A 19,976-nucleotide genomic window follows, 5' to 3' on the forward strand; every position below is an offset into this window, starting at 1 on the left:
AAACGAAACAATGTCCTTCAGCCATGTAGATAAATGTGCCTCACAACAAAAGTGGCAGGATCCTAAAAGATTGGAGTGCATTTTACTTATTAATTTCATGCATATTTTGCATATTGCAAACAAAGTTTGTTTTGACCGAGAAAACAAAACACAGCGTTGTGTTAAAGCTGCACTTTATATGCTTTACGATTTATTTTTAATGGAAGTCTTGTACTGATTAACTGCTTTGAAAGGCACATGATTTGGTTAATCACTTATGTTTCTTGTTTGAGTGAGTCCCAAACGTCATTTCTCCACAACAGTTTTCATCATATCTTCTCCAAGACTGTGTGGTTAATTTGAGAATGTGTATCTACAAAAAACTAAATAAATAAATAAATAAATAAATTGACTTACTGTGTTTTAAGCCTCATTCGTGCTAAGAGATTTGCATGGTTGGAGAGTTGATAACAATACCAATAGTATTAGTAATAGATTAGGCTAATCTTTAAAATTAGTTTTGCTGTTAAATTTATTAATCTGTAACTTTTTACACTGCAAAGAAGAAAAGACGTTTGTCTGCAGATGTCAATCCCAGATGACACAACCGATAAAAAGTGGTTGTGTCTGTTAGCACAAGAATGACAAATTGGGTTCACCTGAACGGTGATGCAAACAAGAAAGCAAAAGAGATGGCACAGGTTTCGGGACAATCTATCCAAGTCTTTATGCACCCCACAACTATTAGATGCCAAAAACACTAGGAGTAGGTAGAATAATGCACTACTTGGTGTTGAGCTATCACAGGGGTCCTCAAATCCAGTCTTTAAGGTTTAGAGTCCTGCAACTTTTAGATGTATCTCTACTTCAATGCACCTGAGTCAAATAATGAGGTCATTAGCAGGACTCTGGAGAACTTGACTGGATTTAGGAGGTGATTCAGATATTGGATTCAGGTGTGTTGGACCAGGGAGACATCTCAGACACCAGCCCTCGAGGACCAGCAGTGCCCACCCCTGGTCTAATGTGACAAAATGGAAAAAGGTTATAAAAACTTTTGCAAAGCACAGTAGAGTTATAAAACTTGACAGTAAAGAAAAAAAAAGACTATTCCAAACTACTGTATCTTTAGACTTTTATTGACTGATTAGTAATAAGGCTTATTAGTCCGGCTATAAAAAGATAAATTAAGGTTACGCAATTATGACATTGTCTGCTGACGTACAGTGGAACAAAAGTCTTCCTTGTCCTAAAAAGCTTTAAGAAAAACCATTTCCTGCTTTTTTTTTCTCTAGGGATCCTTTGAGGGGGAACTGGATCTGCATGTATTATCTCAATATTATCCAATGGGAAGCCTGACTCCATCCACCTGATATCTGCACGGAGGACAAAAACAAGTAAGTGTAGAAAGGCCACATTAGTACATATGTTTTCCTGCTTCGCTCAGTGGCCCATTAGTGTTCTATAAGCTCGTACATGTGAGGTGACAGCCGGAGACATCAGTGATTAATAGCATGCATGTGACCGGAACGAGGCGGCAGTTTGAACAGGTTGTGAGTGTGTGCTTCAGCGTTTTCTCGTCATATTTCAGTGCTGTCAAAAAAATCATTGACATGTTCCATCCAATTCAAGGAATGTTTAACTATTTTAAGAGGGCTTGATGGGAGATGAAGTCATGTGTGAAGTGTAATTATCCCCAGTTCAACGTTTGTTCATGTTTTGAAAGAAAACAAGTTGGTTAATATGTTTCCACCCTGAATAATTAGTAATGAACGATTTTCACCTGTTTTTGGATTATTTTCTTATACTTGTTGAGCCCTTCAAAGATATCTGTAGCTTTTTAGTTAAAGGTGCTTCTTTACCTGTTTCATATTTTATATTGACAGACTTTAATTTTATTTATGAATATTTATGTGAATTTTATGTGATAGACCATCACAGTGTAGTTCATAATTGTAAAGAGGAGGAGAGGAAGTCCCCCCTCCCTCTCAACATATATTTGAATAAAAAAAATCATTGACTATGTATTCAGCCCTTTTTACATCTGAATAAATTCCAGTTCAAATGGGAGATTCTGTCACTCCATTTATCAAATGCTTCATGAAATTTGCCTTTATGACAGATTATCCAGAAGACAGCAATAACATGTAAAACTTATATGCCACAAGATGTATAAAGAACACAGCAAAGGTGCAAAAAGGTGTCATATGAGATAAAAATTTTACCTTTTGACATGCATGCAAATTCCTGGAAAGAAAAATTCTGTATTACCCTGAACATTCCTTCCTCACATTGAGACATGGTGGTGGTGGCATGGTGGTGGTGGCATCATGCTTTTCATCTGAAGGGACATAATGCTGTTTAGTACTGATGAGAAGTTTGAAGATGGTAAATGCAGGCTAATCCTGGAAGAAAATCTGTTAGGGTTTTCTTCCTTAGACTTTGTGTATGTTACAATAACTGGTAACATACAGTGAGAGTGACAGCAGAAGGGGATGTTCAAACTATTTTGCCACATGCCATCATTGAGTTCAAAGTATTTGCACTTTTCTAATCATCTTGACAATATACTAAGCATTAGCTATGGTAATGAAAGGTGCAAAGTAGTCTGAGGGATCTTCAAATTATTGTAGATCCGAAAACCAAAACAGTTTTGATTTTTTTGGTGTGTCATTAAAAAATTAATGGAATATCCCAAATGTTGTTTTGGTCTGAAATTTTGTCTTTGTCTAAAGTCAACAACAAAGATTTGGGTATTTCTTTCTGTTAAACTGTCTGCTATAATTAGTCAAGTTTAATAAATTGGTGTGCCTAAATTTGAATAAAAGTGAATGGATATTTGTAGTAGTTTTTCATTATAAAATAAAACAAAAGCAAAAATGATGGTCGATGAAGACCAAAGATTTTGTGTTCTAGCATTTTCCATTTTAAGGTTTTACTTTGTAATGAGAACAACAAAAAATAAAAAATGTAAATTTACATCAACCTTATTTGCTGTCAAATTTGACCTTTACGCATAAAATTATTCCAAGGGCTACAAATTGCCCGGGTCTATTCAAAACATATTCTTATCTTAGAGTGGCCCAGTCAAAGTAAATCTCACTTTGGGTGGGATTTACGTCTAGTTCCTATGGTGAAACTTGGAAAGTTGTTGGCAAATGCTTACCATTCAATTAGAGTTTGAACTATTTTGTGAAGAAGGCAAATATTTTTGTTTTAGCATGTTGAGTTAATTGATGCTTCTCCCATTGAATCAGGTGGCACTGAAAACATGTGCATGCCACATTTTTCAGATTCCCATTTGTAAAAAAAATAAATGAAATAATATATTCTTTTCATGCCACATTTCAGTGCAACTGCATGTTGCTGGGACATAAAATCCAGATGAAACACAAAGAAGTTTGAAGTTGCAATAAGCCAAAAAATGTAAAAACAATATGAATACTTGAAGGCTCTGTGTGTATTTGATACATAAATGTGTATTGTAAAGACAACATTATAAGAGACTTCTATTATCAACAATAATTTCCACTGCTTGGACCCTTTTTCTGAGCTGCTGTATACTTGAAAGAGAAGAAAAAAAAAACACTTAGGTTTCAAGCTCCAGAGGAATTTTTATATTTGGGAGGCTGGATGCAATCAGTAGCCTGGGACTCACAGAGGCCTCCTTGGGTGACAAATTGAAAGTGTCTCGGTCTAGTTTATAGCCCTGATCAGGTCAAACGAAAAATATTGGAGGTCTGGGTGAGGAGACAGGCCCGCCTGGCGCAGATAAATGGACTGATCATTTCTTATTGAGAAACAATTCCTAAAAGGTAGTTTACTGTGTGACTGGAGAAGCGGCAAGCGGAGAGCAGAACACGCGCCCACTGCTCCCTCCCTGACCCTTCCTCCGCTGCCGGGATTAAATGGATAGAGAGACCGCGCATTTCTGATGGCACTCCTCCACTGGAGAGACACTCCATTTGTTATGAAGTAGGGGGTTCTGATGAAGTGTAGGGAGCTCCTTTTTTTTTTTTTTCCTTTTTCTCCCTTTTTTTCCCATCCTCCCTTTTTCCGGCACTACAAGGCCGGCCTTCAGTCTGCTTCACATGAAATGGATGGAAGGAGCCGATTGAATTTTACACTCCCCTGGTCATGATTAATGTGTTTGCTGTGGTCTGTCTTGGCAGTGGGACTCTAATACCACTAGCTGGGGCTAGAGCTCCTCCAAGTCTACACCTTGAACTCTTCAGACAGGCTGGAGCGGCTGTAAGAGTGGGGCAGTTTTGCTCAAGAAAATGGACTTCACGTACCCACTCCTCTCCCCCCAACCTCTTTTACTCCTCTCCCATTGTGTTAATAGAAAATCTCTTGCCTGTTCCCCAGTTATTGCTTCACGGCCAGTTTCTCAGTGTGCTCTGTACCCTGTGTAACTTGGCAGGGCAGACTGTAAATGTCAATTTATCACTTAACCCACCGTTGGAGTGGACGGCAGAGGCTAATAAAAGATGCTAGGCCATGCTTCTATAAAAGACGATGTTTAATTATTTAAATGAAATGCAAAGAGGTAACACCTTGCCAGACTCTCTAACTGACTTATAGCTGAATTGTATTTTGAAGAGTAAATTATTCTGTGTTGCTAATTTCTTTTCTTGTACACTAAAATGCTGTTCTGATGTTCAGTGTAGTTTAGAAAGTTTAAACAAACCAACAAATACAGAAAAGTAGGTACATGGTTTGTGCTGGCGTCATGCACAATATTGTGGTTATGAAATGAATTTAAGTTGTAGATGAAGGGATTTTGATTTGATTTTGAGCTTGGCCCGTTGATGCAATTGAAAGAAACTGTACATAAACAAACAAGGAAGAACTAGTACAGGATGTTCTGGATATGTTTTAGTTGAAACTGTGACCCACAGTATTATAGAGAACACTTGGAATGATTCTTTTGTTCTTTTTTTCCAAAAACAGTTAAAATTGCATAAACTGTTCCTTAAGTGATGTTTGTTCCATCAAAATTTTAATATTACGTTTCCATAGCTGATTGCAGTGTGGCCAAATTAAAGTAAAACTTTGCACATACACACATCTTTTATGTATATTTTTATACACATTGCAGAATATTAGATGTGTATTTCTAATAAAAAAAAGTTTTGGTTAAGAATATTTCCACATCTCTTCTTTTCCAGACACAAACCACAATCACAATTGTGTGAAATTTAAGCTCATAAACTTTCAAACAAAAACGTTGATACACTTACCAGGGTAAAAATAAAAACAAGCACTTCACAACAATAAGATAACGTTATCAAGTGAATTAGAAGTTGAAGTTGGCATCATAACCTATTTGGTGATAAGGAACCCGTCTCTCCTGGCTCTGTGGCTGGAAGGTAGCAGACTGGATTTACAGAAGTGCTTTAGATGAGAGATCAATAAAGTGGTAACTGAGTGGATGAGCAAGGCTAAGCAGGAATAAGAGCAGGTTTAATTTTGCATAAATAATGTACTGTCTGAGAAAAGAGATGAACTCAAACGGGTGCAGTCAAAAAGCGCGTCAATCCTCCCGTTTGTAATTCCTTTTGTAAATTGAGTTTTATTTCAGATCGCCGACGTCTTTTTCTACAGTTCATCTGTTTCCGCCATATTACGCACACATTAGATGTTTATATAATTATAGCCCAGATAGAAGTCATGTAAGTGGATTGTAAGTTACCCCAGAGCCGTTTTCTCCACAAACCCTGCTCCTTCCGAACCCTGCTTCGATCATCAGGACTTCAGGGGATGATGGATGGAGCTGTCTCCCTCCAGGTTGTCATAACATCTGTTGCATTGTGCTCACTGCATCCAGCTTAGTGGATGCGCTCATGCACACTGATCTCCACTCCGGCTCGCAAGTGCGGGCATCATTGGTAGATGATGTTGATGGAAAGTAGAAAACAAGAATCCTTCCCGCAGCACTAAAGTATCTCTCCCTTCCTTAGTACATGTGAAGAGGTGAATATACTGGTATTTCACATTCCCCTGTCAGAGACGACCAAGGTCTCTTGTGAACGTGGGGGTCAAGGTATAGAGATGGGAGAGAAGCGATAACTGGAGATAAAAAACAATGGAACAGTGACGAAGGAAGGGATGGCCGAATGAGGGAGAAATCAATAGGACATCAGTGTTTGGGGAGGGCCTGTCGTTTATCAGGTGACACGGTTAAACAGCGTTAAGGCACTAAAAGTGAAAAATAAGGGCCATCCTCATGCTAGTATTGATCACAGGCGAATGGGGCGGCAGAAGGCCGAAGCCACTAATAAAATAAGACGTATCTGAGTGGGAATCAGCCAGGGATCGATGGGTGTGGTGATCAAGGCCAAAAACATCTTCACTGGGATTTAAGTTTGTCCTGCTTTCCTGGGACCCTGTTAGGCACCCCAGTGTGAGCACAGGTTGGGTCATTTAGAGGGATTTCAACAGCTGGAGTCATGTCCTCGCTGTGTGAAAAAAGGCAGTGAAATTTGATAAAACTGTAACAGACTTTAATCCTGTTTAAATATGTTTGCCTTATTTTCTACTGCATTCAAATGTTTCATAAAAATATTTAATCTAAATACTTTTCTTGTTCATGAGCAAAAAATATCTAATTGGTTGACTAATGTACTTCACAGTGTGTAGTTGTGCTATTTTTGCATTACAAGATTTTTCTGACTTCTGCAGAATTTTTCCACTTTATCTAATTGGTTGAGTGGTTTGTTGACATTATTTAGGGAAATAAATCATTTTAAACTCATGTATTTTTTTGTATTCAAAATAATGAATCACTTATTTAATTATAGAATTTTGTAGAATTTTGTTTGGATTGGAGTCTAAATGTTTGGATTGTAAATTATTGGACTGGATCAAAGAAATCTGGATTAAAATAAATAGTAAATCAGAAGAAATGATCTTTTGCTTAAATGGTATTGACTTGCTGTTAAGTGGAACTATGTACATCAGGAGAAAAGGAAAGAAAGGACTAAAGAGGAATATTTTATAGTTTTTCAGACAGAGGATTGCAAAATGTTTGATACCTTTGTAGAAAAAAAACAATACTATTGCTGCTGCACAACTAAACAGTCTAAACATTTATTATAGATTTGCGAGGAGCACATTTAAAATATTTGACAGAAAATTAAGCTATAGGAGTTGAAGTTCCTAGGGAGAAAAGGGGCATAACTAGGAGTGCTAATCATTTTCCTTGGTGCTGATTGGCAGATTGAGGACTTCAGCTTCTGGGGCAGTGCTGAGGCAGTTTCTACTGTGTGCTAATGTACATTAAGGTGTATTTGGTGTTTCACATCATTAAAATAGGTTGTTATAAGAGTAAGGGGAGAGTCTCGGGTATTAATCTTTGCGAGGGGCTGTGGTCTTTGACTCCCACTGCACTTTTTTCTTTAACTCATCATTTTGGATTTATGGTCCACTAACAATAACGGGACTCTTGTCACATTTTTCCATATTTTTCCCTCCTTCTGCTTTTTTAAAACATGTGATGTATAAAGGCTCCCCTGCATTCTTAAAGTCCATGCCGTAGACAAAACGATGGAAAGATGGATCAATTGATGAATATCTGGCAGTGGAACAAAAGGCTCCAGATTTATTTTTTATGTTATGGTATTGAGATTAGATCAGAGTTGCAAATACACACTTTCTGTGCAGACTACCATTTCATCCCTCTACGTTGTCCTTTCATTTGTGACAAGCTAGATGGCACAAAGTAGAAAATGTTATTCCATAGCAGTCATAAGTCCTGCAGTCTTTAAGGAAAAAAACCACAACCACTAACCCGTGGTTGTGTTTTTTAAATAGTTCGGATTGCTGATTGACATTCAGTTATTCATGAAGCTGACAGCTGTGCTAATCACAGATTATTTTTTAAAGAAGTTTTTGTGTCTTGAGCATAAACCTTGACAGGCTGGTGTGGCTCATAAGCAGAAACGTTGAAGAGAAAGGAGCATGACTAAAAGTTTTTGGTCGGGAGAGTTTTATTGCTTAGTTATGTAAAAACATAAGGAAGTAGAAAGGCTAAACAACTAAATTGTTGTCTGAAGGGTACTGTTTTTTTTTTTTTTTTTTTTCTGCCGTCTCCACATTTTTCCAGGCCCCATACTGCAGTGTGTTTAACAAGTGCTACAAGTAAGAGGCGACTGCGGAGAGAGCACTGTGACAAATAGCAGCAGATCATGCAGAAAATGTGCAATGCTAAACATCAGTTACTGCACATAGGAGAAATGGTGTGTTTGTGCAGTGTTTGCTGTCCAAGGAGTTCTGGAGGGGTAATGGAAAAAAAAAAAAGAGTTGCTCTCACAGCTGGGGACTTGCAATTGAATACATGGCTTCATTTTAACTGTTAAAAAAATTATGTTGAGGAGGGCAGAAAATGTTGCTGGGGTTTTGAGTTTCTTTTGATGTGCCCTGATGACGATTATGAAATCCAATAAAAACTAATTAGGAAATTAGGTGGCAGATCAATAAAGTTTGCTCCAGTGGAGCATGCTGTGCGTGTGTGTTGGTCAGTTTCATGTTGCCCAGGGAATGTATTGCAGCTCTGACCTGGCCAAAGCAATTGTTACCGATACTCCTCTGTGGATTCAGGCTGCTCTACACTCATATGGCTCTAATTTATATTTTGTTGACTCCTGGTTTCTTCGTCTATGTGTAATCTGATTCAGTAAGTTCTCAGTTTGGGTAATTTTATCCTTCTAATGTTGCACTTAACGGACCCTGAAACCTCTTTATTGCACTTTATTGCTTCAGCTTTGCATTATTTACTTCATTTATATATTTAAAACTGATTGGGCCATCAAAAAAACAAATGACGTAGTGGAGTTGCACTCAAAGGAATGTAATGCTATCTTGATTTGGTTCCTCCTTCTAATAAAAGTGAAGCTACATTTGGAAATCTAGTTAAATTTAATAATTTAAGCACAGTTCAGTATTTCAGAATGCTTTAGATTGTCTTCTTAAAGTAATTTTGCTGTATCAGAATAATATGAATCAATTCTACCTTACAGATAAATGTCTTACTCTTCCAGAATGCAAGTCAAAATATTACTTGCAGCAACAAAACACTTGGTCTTCTCTTGATTATTGGGTGGATCACTGATCAAACTTGATCTCTGATCCAAGTGTCACCTTTTAACACAAACACTGGGTCCATCTTGAGCACAGTAAATATCATTTTGATCATATTTGACCTTTCCAAAACATATAAGGAATGTCTTACATCTATTTAACTTTGTATGATCCATATTGCAGCTTCAGATGTAAAGTGCTTACCAGGATTTGTTCTGCTGCACACTTGCCTCTTTGGAAGTTATTCATATATTCTCCACCACACTTTTTAATGTTTTTTTTTTTTTTTTTTTTTTTTTAAGTAAGCTATACATAAAATTAACTTTCATGTTTTGATGCCAAAACTACTTCTAAGTCTTACCAAAGGCAGCACCAGGTGCTCTAGTAGTATTTTATAACTTCAGGCTTTGATCATTCTGGAGCGCAGCAGAGGTTGATCCATACTGGATTTACTGTTTACTTTATTGGTCAATGGGTTTGATCTGTCCTGCTGTATAATAATGAGTTATCATTTCAGGCCAAACCAACATGATATTGTTCTTTGGACAGTACCATCCTCTTCCCTCTTCTCTGTCTGACACCCCAGTCTCCTTCTTGGCCCTTTTTTGCCGCCCACCCTACAGGATGGAAGGGCCTTATTTAGCGGCCGGACTCGTCTGTGTCCGCGACCGGCGATTTGTCCTTGTCTAATTACGGCTGCTGGCTGCTGCCCGTGTGCACATGACTAATGGAGCGGCCGGGAATTGGGGGGTGGAGGGTTGTGAGGTTACGTGCAGGGAGGGGGCAGCGGGGGAAGAGGAAGCAGTGGACGTGCAGCTCAGCCGCTGGTGATTTGTGGACCAGGCACTCTGTCATTGCCCTGCGCCCATTTGTCTTCAAGAGCAGTTGGGAAGAAGAGGGGTGGAGATGGAGAGGACGACTGAGGTGGGGGCTCCAGGGCAGAAAATGGTTTACAATGACTTCCATTTTCCAGCACTTTCATCCTTGGCCGTAGCCGTCTGCATGGCTTGCCAGAGATGGGATGGAATGGGCGGCTGAGGTGATGTAGGATATGACAGAAACCTTGACAGCTCACCGCTGCTATTTCTTTTTAGGGGGCCAGCGTGATGGCCACCCTCCCTCTCCCATGAAAGCTTGCCTTATCTGTTTTCTCCCTGTCATGTGGTGAGAGTGGAAGCTTTGTGGATTCAATGCTTCGTTGTCTGGAGTCAAACTTTGAAGACAAATTTTGTCTCTCATGTCTCTGGCTAAGGACATACATCATCTACAGTTTGGACTTTGACTATTGTGTTTTGTGTTTCTTTTAACTGTTTAGGGCCCAGCATACTGTTACCTACCTCATTAATGTCAGCTGGTCTAAAGAGCACTTTTGGATCTCTTCTCCTCTTCTCTGCTGGCTGTACCTTTTCTAGAGTTTCCCTTTGGTTATGTGCAGGTTGCAGAGGACACCTGCAACCCGTCTCCACCTGGGATTCTTATTAGGCTCCAGGTTATATTTCTTCTGCCGTTCAAACAAAAAAAGAGCAGCAGCAGGGCAGGAACTGCTAACTCTGTATTGATTTTAAGCAGTTTTTTTACCTGCCCCCCCTTTGCTCTTTCTCCTGGTCTTTTTAAGTAAATAAACACCAGATTTGTCAAGTTTTTTTCCAGGGAGAGGAGGGGGTTGATGGAAGTGGAATGGCCAGGCCAGGCCCAAGCTCAGGCCTAGCACTGGGTCAGCCATGATTCATTTTGCCGTCTCATGGATGGAGGGATTCGGGTAGGATTGTTGAAGGGCGCCTGTGGAGCCACTCTGTGACCTCCCTTGCTCCTATTCCTCCCCTAACGCTCCTGGGCAGCTCTGGTCCTAAATCACACGCTGTCAGTGGGTTGGCAGAACAATGGTGCAGGGTCTTCTCAGGCTCCAGCCCACTGGACATGCACTCTAAAAAGAAAAAAGTTGATCCAACTTAATTGAATTACTTCTGTAGGTAACAAGTAATTCAATTAAGTTGGATCAACATAATTTTTTTAGTTTGTTTAACTTGATAAATTTAGGTCAGTCTAACGCAATTTATTTACTTTATTTCATATACAAATGTTTAATCCATCTTACTTAAATTTATAGAAAGTCAACTCAAAAATGTAAGTTGTTCTAAGTTAAAAAATGAAACTACCCCAAAGTCGTTTATGCATATTTTGTACTTACAATAATGCTTAAATATAAATCACTTTTAAAGTATGTTTTAGCTTTTACAATAGCAGTAAAATTCCTTTACACTACCCAAAAATTCAACTTGGTTATAACAAATCTACACTGCACAAATAGAAAATGTTAAATTTTATTGTGAAATCACAAACTTACAGATTTTTCACAACACATTTTGCACTGAACATACTACACAGATCTTTTGCTTGTCTGCTTAATTGAGTTAGCTTTTTAGTAAACTGAACATGGGGTACCCCAAGTCCAGTTCTGGAGAGCTACCATCCTCCAACTTTCAGATGAATCCAATCTCCAAATAAAATTAAGTGCTCATTACTATGCCTCTGCTCAGCTGAGTGTCTGCTGGTGTGTAAATTCAGCAAGGTGGTATTGAAATAGTCCATCTGACATTTGCACATTGATGGCTCTCCAGGACAAACTTTGGACATCCCTGTGTGAGCTTGTAGAATCCAGATGTATTCCTCTGAAAAACAATGTTTTTCAGATTTACCACAAGTCCTCCTAAAATAAAGGAAATCAACATTCTCAATCCCTAAACTGTTTTTACATAAAATGTAAGAACATGTGTGTCTGTTTTTAACATCTTCAAGAACAAACTGAAAACAAGCAATAACATCTACATGCTTTCAAACAAGGTTGTGGGGTCATGGCTTGCAGCATTTAAACCATCTCCGATACTTAAGTTAACTGACATCAGAACAGAATAGTAAACATTAAGCACTGCTTAATCCAAATTGAAAAAAAATATGAAAAAACACTGTGAAAGTGTCTGTGAACAATACTACAGCAGCCTACTAATGCTGTGGCTTTAATATGCACAATGTCCCAAAAGAAATTCAAAAAGTTCAGTCCCTTGAGGTTAAGCTTCCAAAACACAGCCCCCTCATGTTCAAACAAAGACAGAAAATAATCTGTCATTTTGCACAACATACAATTGTCTTTACTGAGAGGTCTGAAGTCTTCCTAACAAATTCTGAACTTTAGGAGACATTTTGTGTTGGTCAAGTTGCATGAAGATTTTTTGAAACACTTCAAATGTGAAGCGCAGAGGCTTCGGATAAGCCAGGTTAAGGGCATATATCAAACCCAGAAGCAGGGCACATGCTGAGGCAACTGAAGTCAGGTCATGCAACACCTCCACTCCCTCAATGACAATGCCAATGTCTTCTGGGGATTCTTCCAATCCCTCTCCCTTCTTCCGAATCACAAACATTGCCAGGGTGAGTTGTTTGAGATCCATCTGGGCATCATCTCCACAGCTGCCCTGTAGTGAGATAAACCATATGTTAAACTTGAAGACTGTAACTAATCTGTCAGTTGACAAATAAAAGCCTTATAAATGCAAGCATTAAGTACAAGTGCACAGCTTGTGAATTGAAGAGAATCGTTTATGGCATCTGAAATATCCTTGATAAATTTTCCAAGTTCAAAGTTGCATTAAAAATTGAATAACTCAAAGGGTGATTTTTAAGGTTTTTAGAAAAGATAATACAAGGATGTAACTTTATATGTGTTTTGTCATATTGCAGGTTTTAGCTTAAACAAATTCATAGATTATACATCAAAGCAGAATAGTAGTCCAAGCCAATGGTCATCTTAGGTTGGAAATCAACACAAAATGCATATTTCTGTTACTTATCAGATATTTTGGAGCTGGTATGAAAATAGCATGACTAAAACATTCTTATTAACTTGTTTGTTATATTGGTGAACAGGAAATGAAGTTGATAGTGAAGTTAGATAATGGTCTTTGCTGAATAGCAAAGCACACCACTGTTGGATTTAAGCAGGACATAACCATGTTAAATTTACAATTCTGACACCAAATCTGCCTGATGTATTAAAACATATGTTTAAATATAGAAAATGCAGGCCAGAAATAATTTAAAAGGTACAAGCAACTGACATTGAATTTTTCAATTTTCCTGAATGGGTTAAGATGCGGCTTCAAACCTTTAAAAGAAACTTACACTGTATTCCTTAATAAGGTCTTCTGGATCCTCTCCAAGAAAGGTGATGAGCCCTTTCAGAACACATTCCCTTCGAATCCCAATGTCCTCCACCTGGAGAAAATGTATTGTTATCAATATTCCATATCTCTGACAAGATTTCTGATGTAACAGTAATATATTCAAATACCATAATGTGCAGCCCACATGTCCACCGGGTTAATAATGCTCTTCAAAATTATGCAAATTCCACCTCTGCCAAAATTTTAGGTCTTGAATCTACATGCGCAACTTAAATATGTGCATGGATATGAATAGCCCCGTCCATAATGCCTGTGGTTTAGTTTGTAGTGCTTGAGCAATTCAGATCTTCTGGAAAACAAGCTCTCGCAGTCTTTGCATCTCCACATGAAGTGAAACACTAGAAGGATAAGAGAGGAACTGTGTTACATGTATGTTGCCAAATCTGAAGGCAAGGAAGATTAAACAAATATGGATGCAGAGTCAATTTTGAGTACTGTTACAATCTTACCCCATGCAATACTTGAAATCTGTTTGGTAAAATATAGATTCTGAATGCATTTTTAACCATAATTATTACAGTATGTTTTTAATATCCTAGAAAAAAACATTCTCTATATTAATAAATGTCATATTGTTAGTATTGCAAATATTTTAGGCAAAATTGCACATCTCTTAAATTGTCCTTCTCAATTGCATATTTCTTAGGATGGGATTAAACTTTAAAGTCTACCAAAGTATTTTTAGGTTGTAATTTTGCCCTGGTTGTACAGTATGTTTCTCTTAATTCTCTGTGTGTGCATATTTAAAAACACACATTGGTATATGTATGTTTGTGTAAACAAATTGCCTGTCACTTTCTGCTGTTGCAATGTAATTTTCCCTATGAGGGACAAAAAATGACATTGCCTTTCTATTTTTATGTCTGTCCACTCTTTAAGTGTTAGAAATTAAAATAATGTTAGATATTGGTGGGAAAACAAAAAGTTGTTTAACTATAATTAATTCTTAACAGCTTAATCAAAAGTGGGGTTGCAAGGGCAGCTTCCCTCTCCCAGCCACCTCCCTACCTTTTGGAATCCTAAAGACTTTGCAGCCCAGCTGAGTGACATAGTCCCGCTACAATGGCCTCCTCCTGGCAGGCCGTGCCCAGAAAACATCACCAGGGAGGCTTCCAGGAGGCATCTTAATCAGATGCGCGAGCCGCCTCAAATGGCTCCACTGGATGTAGAGGAGCAACAGCTCTAATCTCAGCCTCTCCGAGATGACTGAGCTTCTGACCCCATGTTGAGTGAGAGCTCATCAACCCTTGGAGGAAATTAATTTCATCTCGTTCTTTGACCACCTATTATTCCTTTTACTTTAAAATGATGTTATTTATCGAAACTATTTTTGAATTAGTTTAGAGTATATGTTTTCATATTATTGATACAATACAGCATATTAACTAATAACTTAACTTTTTTTTCTAAATTAGAAGCTTAGTGAAGCAAATATGGCTTACCTTCTATGGTCTGATGATGCTTGGCTCCAGGCCTGGAGAGTGGGAAAGAGAAATTAACTCAAAGTTCCTACAAACATGAATTGCTTATTTTGTTTTTTGCTTTTTTAAGAAAAATGACATCTTATGGATTATTAGCGCAGTCAGGATATTATGCGTTTTATATCATGTCGTCAGTAAGCAGGCTGACAATTGGAACAAATGCTTCCCTGACTGCAGCTCACGGTGACAAGTGACAAGCAGAGCGCAGTTGCGTCACATTAAATTAGTTTTGCGTATAACACTACACCTCCGTAAACTGTACGTTAAGATTACCCATAAAAAATCAACCTGTCCAGTAGTTCTTGTTATAAAATCTGGCCACCACTGCAGTGCATTAGCTGCTCCCACACTTTGACCCAGTCTAGCTTCCGACCGGAACACGCCAGCAGTTCTCGGTCCACCAGCACCAGCCCTGAACGTCTCCAGTCTAAATCACATTTCATGTTTTTCACTACATACCCGGCTTCCAGCTATTTCAGTTTTTAGGGTCAAATAAAAAGTACACACTCAAAATAAACGTTCACTAACTAACAGAGCAGTTAAGTTCAAACATGCCGAATAGCGCGGCAAATTACAACTAGCAAATGTGTTCAAAGCAAATAACTGATGATACTTCGACGTTAAAAACAGTTAACTGTTTCAAATTAAAGGTAGAAAAAGTCATTAATATTTTTACACCGTTTAAATAATATTTTGCCATGATGTGTAGAATACTTACTGTTTTACAATCCGGTGGACAGTCGATGGTCAGAAGAAATGGCGGCTGCACAAGCGGTCGGTACAAGAAGTGGATCTGTCTCGGGCAAAGCTTGCGTAATGACGTCAGACGTAAAACTGCATTCAACTTAATTGGTTCACGTCAACTCAAAGTTAACCGTTGTTTTAGATGAAATGTGTGTCTTTTAAGTTAATTGAACTCATGAAAGTAAGTTGACATAACTAAAGCCAAACAATTAAGTCAGGTTAATGTAAAAAAGGCCATAACATTAACTACAGCCCAAATACACTTTTTAGAGTGTGGCTTCCTCTATCGTTAGTGTAAGCTTGTACCCTCTCTGGTCCTGCCTGGCCTCTGAAGCCCACAGGGCCTGACGAGGCGAGGGACTAAGGCAACTTAGCGCGTCTGTCTGAGTTGCAGTGGATGGTTGCTTTAAGAGGAGTGAAGAAGGGATGCGTTTGTTCACACACAATACCTTTCTGTTTTCTTTTTATATTTTACAAATTTGAAGTCAAAGTTGTATTTGCAGGCAGTCATTGAAGATGAAGAAGGTCCTGGCAGAAAAACAAACTGATCTGAGAAATATTTCTACAGTTGTCAAAAGGTTTCAATATTTGTTTCACAGCTCTTTCTGTATCCACAGAGCACTGACTGTGGGACAGTGGAGCTGCTTCTTTTAAGCAACTCTTTCCCTGGACGGGAGGAAGAACACGCTTTCACAAATGGAAATCTTGTGAGCCATATTTACGATGCCAAAATTGGTTCTTCTGCTTGATTTAGGAAATAAACAATAAAAAAGGAGCTTTAACAAAAATAAGTTTGATTAGCAATGGAGTAGCTTGGGTTCATAGCTCATTTGCTTGTTCAATAATGGCCGTCACTTACTGAATGCTGATCAATGCTCTCCGCATGGGGCATGAACAAATTTTTTAGGTGTATTTATAAAGTATCCAATGCTTCCCATAAAGTGCTGCTGGTAAGCACCGGTTAGAGAAATGCAAGTTGCATTTATAAAGATTAGTGATAAAATTAGTGATATATTTTACAATATATATTGTGATGTACACTGTATTGTTTTGTCATGACATTATTTGTTGTGTTTACAGCTACAGGTCTTTTACTGTATGTCACTTCCAGCTTTGCCCAGCCAGAGATTGAAGTTTTTTGCCAAATTTTTCTGAAAGGTCAACTATGGTGGACCCCTAAGATTTGCATCGTTTAGGAACCTCAAGCATTCATGAACATCTAAAATCCGTGAATACATGAAACCCCCTATAAAAAGCTATTAACTGCCTATTTTAATCATTTGAAACAGCACATATACCTTAATGTGCATTGATGCACACAGTTGAAACAGTTTTATCTCTACCACAGTAGCTAACATCTACAGTGTTCCTTTTCTCCACTGTAGACGGTGCAGCCAGTCGGTGCCAAATTGAATGGGCTCCTAGATTGACACCAACCAACGGTGCCTCAAGTAGCGCTGAGCCAAGGGATTTGTTCCCCAAGCTGCATTTTCTTTCTAATATTTTGTATATCCTCTCTGAAGAAATCCCCATAAATGCGAGTTATAATAAAAAAATTTGAGTTATGTTCCATAGAAAAATCTGCAAATATGTAAGGGTCCACTGTGGTGGTGTTTTTAAACAGGCAATCTTTTGCTATATTTCATATGTGGCTTGAGAAACTGGTGTTTTTTTTGGCTCTCGTTTTCCAGCACTTTCATAAATGCTGACAAATTGTCCACCTCACTGAGTCTTTGCAGCTCGTCCGGAGGTACTCTGGGCATCCTAGTTGCTTCTCTGAATCACACCCTGATGGCCTGGTTTTGTCAGTTTAGCTGTTCAAAGTTTACAGTTGTTTTTAACTTTTCTACTGACCTTTATGCTGTGTTCCTCTATTATCATGATGCACCTTGTCCACTAATGTTTCCTAACAAACCTCTAAGGCTGTCACAGAATCACTGTATTTAATAAATTCCACTTAGATGGACTCTGTTTACTTTAATCGAGAAATTGCAGTACCTTTTATTTAAGAAATATAATAAGTACAAATGCACACCACACTTTTCAGTTTTTTATGTATGTTCCACCCAATTTAAAATGATGATATAAATTTTTTATTTTATGATGATAAATCCGTGACCACTGAAGTTTGTGGTTATGTGACAAAGTACGGCGGTTGAAAAAGGCTTGTTTTAAGAATAAAGGTAAAGTTTTTCAGGATAAAGAGGTTTGTTTGCAAGAATAATGATACACATTATTTTAGTAAGTGGTCTGTTGGCCTGTTGAAAATACAAGAGACGGAAGTTATGAACATTATAGAGAAAACCTGGTTGATAATGTATAATGAGACTGTACCAACTGCTTGTGTACATCATTCAATATTTAAGTGGAAATGTTCCAGATGCATAGGCGTTTTAAAAACATGAAGATAACAAGTCTCTAGAGAAAACATGAGTAAGTAAATGTATAATTAGAGTTTGGATTTTAATTTAAGTACAGTTGAAGACGATGAGTTTGTGTTTAGAGCATTTACAGACAGAAGCATTGCACTAAAGTAACTTTGAGTCAGAGGTCACCATGGTGTGAGACAGATTACTCTTGTTAAAAATTACTGCGACCTCGAGAAAATCGCCCTTAGAGTTCCGGGTCCTAAACGTGAAGAATTGTTCACCTGGACTGTAATCCTTCCCCGAACCACATCTTCAAACCACAGTGAGGTAATTTACTCACAGGTAATGAGTTGATGGCTGGAATCAGTGGCTGGTTTTTTTTTTTTTTTTTTCCCTCTTCTGAAATACACGTGAACATGGGAATAAAAAAAAATTACATGTCATTTAGAAACTTGGTCAAATGGAAGATTTATTAGCTCATTATGGGATTGTAGATAATTTATATATTAGTTTTGTGGTGTACTTGAGGTGTTTATTCTTCTAATCACAACTTCCTCAATACCTCCATCTTACAGCTTTTAATTAGATTGTACATATAAAAATGTTTTATTAAAAATACTTTAAATATGGCACAAATATTATTGTAATTAGTTACACAAATTCTACTGCAATATAAAAAATAAGCATGGGGTAAAACTAAAAACTAAAACATCACATTATGGTGACTTATTTATTTAATTTTCTTACATTTTGTTTAGCAAATCTGAGAAAAAGTGGACATTTTCTGGTATGTTATTGTACCTGAAATCAATAGTCATGCTGATTGTATAACCTTTTGCTCCAAGAAACTGATACAATTGGTTAAAATGCCTAAAACTAATTCTTGTTTTAATCTGAATCCAAACATAATCTTTAGCAGCTGTCATGAATGACTTTATTGAGTTTTTGTTTCAGTCACTTGTTTTGCTTTCACCCTTTCCCCGCTGATCTCCGTTCTCCCCATCCCCCCACCATGACTTTTTGATTTGCCCTCTGCGTTTCACTGTTTAAAGTCAAGAGTCTGGGGTCAATCCATCAAATCTCCTAACTGAGGGGCCGATCAATATGTCAGCAGCCCAGCTCTCCCTCGGCTGTTATGATGATGTCCGTGGTACTGCGCCGGCCTCGGCTGCCGCCGCTACAGCGCACTGAACAGGGGATCGAACTCTGCCTGTCAGGGGGCCTGACGGAAAGCATGAATCATTATTACCGGACCTGCTGTTTGCTCCCCGGTGCTCGGCAGAAGTGCAAACTACGATGCTCTGTTGACAGTCCAGACCTCACACTAGCTGATGCACAAGCACACACACACACACATGTGCGCCAAGGCTGTTTTTAACACGTAGAACGTAGTGCAGCTCCATGTGCTGGAGGTCCTCTGTTTTTACAGGGTCAACAAAAAATATACAGGCGAGTGACGCTTCTTACTTACTCGCCTACCTGCTCCCCAGACATAAACGTGCACCCTTTATTGCTCAATTAAGTGTCAGTTAGTCTTGGACTCATTATCTGCTGGAACCTGATCCAGTTTGAACACTGCTGCTGGACTTGTTTTCTCAGTCCAGCAGATCTACAAAGGTTCCAGTTACCTCTCTAATCTCATTGAAACGCTTTACCCACGGCCAGCGGATGCCTGCTTGTCCGACAAAAAGCCCTCACACTAATAGCAACATGGTTTGCACGTGTGTGTGTGCTTGTGTGTGTGTGTGTGTGCGTGCGCATTGTGTACATGCACAAACAAGGTAGCGTTGCTATGGAATGCTGTGCACAGGGCCAGAAAATATGATGTTCAAAAAATGTGGGTGTGCACCAGCAATGTGTTTGTATGTGGGAATAATATCCTATTTTACAGGATGCATTTCCCCTTAATATGCCCATCCTAATGTAATTTGGCGTCTATGGAGTGTCTGTGAGCTGGGCTGGGCTGGTGTGCGTTTCTGCTGACTGCTCCTGTTTTCTGTTTATATGGATGAGTGGCTCTCTGGGAGAGCATTATGCATTGTTTTTACCGTTTAAAGATTATGTGCACAGTGGCGGCAGAAGCA

At 38.4% G+C, this 19,976-nt stretch overlaps 1 long non-coding RNA gene across 1 annotated transcript; it reads right to left on the reverse strand.

The window, feature by feature from the left end:
• Positions 1 to 11,405: 11,405 nt before the first annotated feature.
• On the reverse strand, positions 11,406 to 15,640 carry LOC129370170 (uncharacterized). The gene is made up of 5 exons (XR_008607025.1): positions 15,498 to 15,640; positions 14,741 to 14,772; positions 13,406 to 13,636; positions 13,237 to 13,329; positions 11,406 to 12,530 (listed from the first exon to the last, which is right to left on the reverse strand). It is a non-coding gene; the product is annotated as an uncharacterized LOC129370170 (long non-coding RNA).
• Positions 15,641 to 19,976: the final 4,336 nt, after the last annotated feature.

Source organism: Poeciliopsis prolifica, unplaced genomic scaffold (genome assembly GCF_027474105.1).
Source record: "Poeciliopsis prolifica strain line A6 unplaced genomic scaffold, Auburn_PproV2 SCAFFOLD023, whole genome shotgun sequence".
NCBI classification, from domain to species: domain Eukaryota; kingdom Metazoa; phylum Chordata; class Actinopteri; order Cyprinodontiformes; family Poeciliidae; genus Poeciliopsis; species Poeciliopsis prolifica.